This window comes from Triturus cristatus, chromosome 3_1 (genome assembly GCF_964204655.1).
Source record: "Triturus cristatus chromosome 3_1, aTriCri1.1, whole genome shotgun sequence".
Taxonomy (NCBI): Eukaryota; Metazoa; Chordata; class Amphibia; order Caudata; family Salamandridae; genus Triturus; species Triturus cristatus.
In genome coordinates, this window is record NC_140583.1 from 654766202 (window position 1) to 654772833 (window position 6632).

General features: G+C 47.2%; 1 protein-coding gene across 3 annotated transcripts in view; it reads right to left on the reverse strand.

Annotated features, from left to right (window-relative positions):
- The window catches only part of CTDSPL2 (CTD small phosphatase like 2), a 471093-nt gene extending 470404 nt beyond the window's left edge, over positions 1-689 (reverse strand). For 2 of the 3 annotated variants that reach the window (XR_014978858.1, XM_085644683.1), the window contains exon 1: positions 554-689. The gene's annotated coding sequence lies outside the window, so the exon portion shown is untranslated. Of the gene's footprint in view, positions 1-470 lie in introns of all 3 variants that reach the window. The other variant, XM_085644684.1, reaches the window with a different exon arrangement.
- Between the last annotated feature and the right edge of the window lie 5943 nt (positions 690-6632).

Genomic DNA, 6632 nt, shown 5'->3' on the forward strand with positions numbered 1-6632 from the left:
GCAAACTAAACGAAATAGCATGCACTTGCAGATTAGGATATTTAAACATGGGCTACTGTGTTCAAAACACACGCAAGAGTGAAAACGTAATACACAGTAACTATAACCCTGACAGAGCTGCACCTCTCCTGTCCCTATGCTGGGCTCACAAGGTGTCTGTCTCCCATGTGCAGCGTTCAGACAAGCCACCTGCCTACCCTACCACTAGGCTCTCTTGGTCAGGTTATCCACACCCCCTCAGATTCTCCCACCTGGACATTAAGTACATCTTTCTATTCCGCTAGGTGCAGGGAGACGGTGAGCTACTTCCCTGTCCCCGCCCCCTTTTAAGAACCCATTTGTTCCCATTTCCAAGGCCCTCGTTTAGTAAATCTGTACGCCGAACCACTGGCCGCCATCCACAGATATCTTCCTATTTACTGTATCCCCTCATCTATGTATGGGTGTCCGTCCCTAACAAGGGCCCTCACCTGGTCTCTGTCTCTCCTTATAGTGTCTTGCCCTTTTTAAGAACCACCCAAGTCTCCCAGACCACCTCGTCTGGGCCCCGTACCTGGCGCTGCTCTTGGCGCCCTCTGCCCCTGTCGCTCCTCTAGTCCTCCTTTAGCGGCTACAGCTTGGTCGCCATTTCCCGCCTACCGAACAGCGACACCACACGCCGGGACCCGGATGGACACCAACACGCATGTGCGCAAACTAGGGGGGCGGGACCTCCGGGGCGCCAAATGAGGGAGACGTCACAGGCACGCATCGGAGGCGGGGTTTGAGGGGACAGGAGGCGGGGCCTGAGAATTTAGCGTAGGCTATTAAACATGGTGGGCGTGGTCGGTGGAGGTGGAACATAATGTCAGAACAGTGATGGTTAACACAACAGAGGGCGGGGCCTCTAGAGACTGCCCTAAAGTTAAGTAGGTGGTGCAGTGGGCGGAATTACAAGGTACAATATTGAAGGAAGGCATGGCGAAAAATCATGTATTGGGCGGAGTTAGTGGGCGGGGCCGTAAAAAGCAAAACAAGGCACTCCGACCAGAAGGAGAGAGTCACGGAATGTGAGTGTGAGGACCGGATTGTAAAGGTGCCCAATGTACTCGGGAATTAGGTGAAGGCGGTATCATGGGGAGCAAGTTCACCAGATTTTTGGCTGGGAGCGAGTTTGAATATACAATTTATTTAGAAGAATTATGGGTGGGCCTGAAGGGAGGAGGGGTTATCCACTTATGCAATTTAAAGTATAAACATTTTAAGATTGTCGAATGCTCTCCATTTCATTGTCACAGCTGTGCTCGTATACTGTCGTTTCTGTTATCCACAATTTCTGCGTTCCAGTGGAGGCTAGAGTCTATGAAACGAGAAGGAAGTAACGGTACTTTGACCAGAATTCCAAGAAGTGAAGAGAGTGAGCCGGATTCTTTTTTAGCAGGGTTTGGTTGTCGTGGCCAGGGTTCGGGGGTGGATCTTCCCAGAGAAAATGTTGAAAAAGCGAGCAAATAATGTGTTTTAAAGCGCACTCTCCATGGGTTTTGACAGGGTACTCAAAATGCCAGTACTTTCAAGATGTGTCAAGAAATCCTGATGCTTCCAAGGAACCAACATGGTTTTTGGAACTGACTTTCAGGCAGCTTTAGCTGCCTCGCCAGCCTCGTGTTTTCTAAAATATCCATTAAATAAATACATTCACGAGTATACTCATAACAGTGCTGCCTGGGATTTCGGGCAGGCTTGCCAGTACGTTTTTTTGGTTCACTCAAGGCCTACGGGACAAACAAAAAAATAGCCCTCATGCTGGTCCATCTGACAGAGCTAGACTGAATTTAATTGCTAACCCAACACCGACATAGGGGCTTTCATTTCAATCAGCCATCTTTATCCATTGATCCGTAGAGTGACTATTCCCATTTTGCCCCCGTACCCACAGCAAAGAGCATTATTAATAGATCAGCCACTTAAGCAATTGTCTGGCGTCACTGTGAGTTACTGTATTTGGTTTGTGCACATGTGCATGTCCAGCTACAAAAGAAGTCCAACTCAGTGCCAGGGCTGCTGGGTTACTTTCAGCTTTTGTTTATATGGTCTTTTTATGTAATTATTTTTGTGAACGGTCATGTTTTCCTTTTTTTCTGCAAACATATGTACTCGTTTTCATTTTAATAAGATTTATTCAACAGTTTAGTTATAAAAGAATAAAACATGAAATGTATAGACATCAGAGTTTAAAAAAATACAGTCTGGTATGAGAGCCGAAGCATCGCAACATAAGAGAAAGCGCCTGCATGAACATTATAAAACAATCGGGCTCATGGTCCCCATGATAAATACAAAGCAAATTGTATAGATAATAAAACCCAACAAAAAGACAAGGGCAGTACTCTAGGACATGATACATAGCTTTGGAGTCAAAACACACCAGATTAAAAACAGTTTAAAATACAGTTCATCACCGTCTAAAATTTTGGAAATCAGTGGTATTTGATAAAAACATGGTGTTTAGTTAGTCTGAATTACTCATGCAGACCTGGCTCTGATAGACCATGTCCACCCCAAAAACTTTACTATGGCATATGCATAAGTAGGATTTGAGCCTGATCGAAGTATCCTTAATGCAGTCCAACTATTGCGGTTCCCCATCAGGGACAGCTCTTCCATGTGGGCAGAGGAGTGTCGCCCCACTGCTTTCTCGCAGTGCAGCGTTGTGATTGGCTTAGGGAGTCTGCCTGCTTCCTGCAAGGAGCAGAGAAGCAGAGATGACGCGGGATCGGATCGGGCCGGCTAAGGTAAGTTATTATTTTTTTTGTTTAAAATCAAAATTAACCCCCTGTGCGACCCCCCTGCCCCTCCACACCCTCCTCTACGAGTCATGCCGGCCGCCACTGGTCCCCATTAGCCTACAAAGAGAGTTAATCCATTGCTGACGAGGAGCAGTGTATCATGGAAAAACAAAGAACACATGACCAATGGACCCTGGACATGGAAGCAACAGCTGCTTCACTTCTGCACCGCGTTCAACCAAAGGATCCTTCATCTGCCGACACTGCTGTTATTCGTACAACACAAACTACGAAGGACCCCACGCCACTCCCACCCAGAAGACCATGAACAACCCAGCACTGCACCATCACCAATCTCTCCACTGAAGTCACCTTCATCACAGCAATGTGGCTCAACCCCACTGCGAACCCCGACATCGCAATCACCACCCGACAGCTACAAGATGGTTCACTGAGACTGCGCCAACAAACAGGAGGTATCGCCATCATCTTCAAGGATACCATCATTTGCACCATCACCGACGATGACCCCATGCCCCTCATGGAACACATTAACTTCCTACTACAGACAGATACAAAGACCACGATAAGAGGCACCCCTTGCCTACAGAGCCCCGGGACCCCAACCAGTGTTTTGCAAATCCATCTCTAACCTCATCACCCCCCTGGCCATCGACTCTCACCACTACTTATCACTCGGCGACCTAAACTTCCACATCGACGACCACAACAACAAGAACTCAATCGCCCTCCTGGAGAACCTGAACAACATTGGCCTCACCCAACTGGTCACCGAACCCACACACAAGGCTGGACACTCACTTGACCCCATTTTCGCTTCCAGCGACAAAATAAAATTCAGCCACATCACAGAAATCACCTGGACTGACCAGGCCATCATACACTTCAGCATCTCCGATGCCCATCACACCATCACTAAGCATCACACTGCATCCCACAGCAGCTGAAGCAAGGTCACTGAAGCTCAGTGGATACAAGACCTCACCACCACCAAACCAGAAGCCTCAGAAAACCTTGACCAGGACATCCAGAACTTCTCTGCCTGTATTACTGATTGTGCAGACAGAGTGGCCCGCCTGAAACCTGCAAAAGCCAACAAAACCGCAAAACAAGCCAGCTGGTACACACCAGAGCTCAAGATCACCAAGTGCAACTGCTACCAACTAGAAAAGCGAAGGCGCGCCACAAAGAACCCTGCCGACAGAGCCACCCACAAAACTGCCCTCCGCATCTATCATCAGCACATCAAGGAAGGTAAGAAAGCAGCCATTACCGGCCGTATCAACACAGCGGCCAACCACTCCAAGGAACTCTTCAAAATAGTAATGGAATTATTCAACCCGACAGCCACAGAGAACACCATTCACCCCTCCCAAGAACTCTGTGACACCCTCTCAGACTACTTCCACAGCAAGATTGCAGCTATCTACAACAACTTAGACCCCTCAACCTCAACAACCATGACCCACCAGCGAACACCAGCCAAACTATCACCGCCTGGTTGCCGCTCACCACCCAGTCCACCACAGCCTTCATGTCTTCCTTACACTTCGGGGCGCCCACCGATCACTGTCCCTCCCACCTCTTCAGCCTCGGAACCAACCCAATCAGCATGGAACTCAGCAGTATCCTCAACACCTCCATCAACACAGGAACCTTCCTGGACAGATTGAAACACGCAGAAGTCCGCCGACCCCAGCGTTCTAAAAAATTAACTACTTATCTCCCTGCTCACCTACCTGGCCAAAGTTCTTGAGAAAGCCACCAACCAATAGCTCACTGCATTCCTGGAATAAAACTATCTATTGGACATTTCACAGTCAGGATTCCACGCCAACCACAACACTGAGACTGTGCTAATTGCTGCCACCGATGACATCAGAACTCTTCTTGACTGCGGCCCTGACTCTCCTCAACCAATCCGCGGCATTTGACACCGTCTCTCACAACACCCTCGTCAACAGACTCTACAACATAGGAATACAGCAAGACCCCGTTAAGTGGATCGCCTCCTTCCTTACAGGCCCACAGAGAGCATTGTGCAACCTCTCTTCACCTCCACACCGAAGGACATCATATGTGGCATACCCAAAGGATCATCACTCTGCCTCACCTTATTTAACATCTACATGACCCCCCTCGCAGACATCATCAGATCCCACAGCCTAAACACAGTCTACTATGTGGACAACACTCAACTTATCCTCTCGCTCACTGAGGACCCCACCAAAGCCAAAACCAACTTCTCCAGCGCCATGACCAATGTAGCTAACTGAGTGATAGAGAACTGCCTTAGCCTGAACTGCAACAAGACAGAAGTATTTATCTTCGGGAACAAAATCTCCAACTGGTACTACAGTTCGTGGCCAGCTGAATTCGAACTAACTCCCACAATAACAGACCATGAACGCAATCTAGGGATCATCCTCAACAGTCAACTGACCATGAGATGACAGTTCAAGGCAGTCACCTCCTCCTGCTTCTGCATGATCCGCAGAATCTTCAAGTGGATCCCTATCAACAGCAGAAAGACCTTCATTCAGGCTCTCGTCAGTAGCTGCCTCGACGACGGCAACGCTCCCTATGTCGCCATCTCCACCCAGCTCATCAGGAGACTCCAGACCATACAGAACGTGGCGGCCAGACTGATCCTGGACCTTCCCAAGTAGTCACACATCACCTCCCACCTCAGAAACCTCCAATGGCTACTGCTGGAGCAGAGTTTTCATTTAGAAAATTCAGGGGCTTTTTAAGCTCTAGTATGTCTATGCGTTTTATTAATTATTAATAAATAACAATTAATTATTTGTCTTGTGCAAGTGTGTTTTTATTAATCAATCCGTTTGTCTTAACATAAGAGAAAGTTACATGAGGGTTAGCATGTGTGTGCTGTTTCTGTTTCTAAAAAAGAATGTGCAAGTTTTCATGTTTAAACGTTGCTGTGTGCTGTTTATTTTGAGCACAAAACGCTGTCTGAATTAATGCTTTTTTATGTTGCAAAAGCTAGATAAATACATACACATAAGGATATTAGTGGGGTTAACACTGTTTAATCACTATGCTGTAGTAACGTTTATTTTGTCTCTTTAATTAAGATGGTCTATTGTGGCCTATGAAGGCCTGTGTAAAGATGGCTGAATTTTGAAGCCTGCCCGTGATTTGTAAAATGAAAGACGTGACGAGGGAGACCCCTGCTGGAAATGGTCTTGAAGTTGACTGACCATGGTCCTTGTATGAAAACTTTCCATGAGGACAGCAGCAGTTTTGGAGGATCTCCAAAAGAAATGGAACATCCAGGGTAGCCTTGGGAAACAAAGGAGTTTTAGAAATGAACAATGAACTGTGGTTCGGCTGCCGAAGGAAGTTGAACAAATCGGATACTTTAATAGTTTCTTGGTTCCTGTTCCGTAGTTTTCGTCTCGTGACTTTTCCTGAGCGGAGATTTTCAGATGTAGCAATGTTACATTTCTTCCTTCTCGCTCTGCTCAGTGATTCAGTGTATATTGCAAACTTTATGTTATGTTATGTTATGTTATGTTATGTTATGTTATGTTATGTTAAATGGGACTTTTATAGCGCAACGGCTACTCCAAAGGAGTGTCCCGGCGCTTTTGTGCTCCAGACCAAAGAAAGAGCTGGAAAACATAATAGTAAAAAGAGCAGGGGCCTAAAGAGGGGGCAGATTATCCAGTGAACAGCCAGGTTTTTAAGTCTTTTCTGAAGGCAAGCAGGTTAGCGGTGTTTCGCAAGGACACCGGTAAGGAATTCCATAGCTGCGGAGCAAGAAAGCTAAAGGACCGGCCGCCTAGCCGAGCCCTTTTGATGCGTGGCACCCGAGCCAAAGCC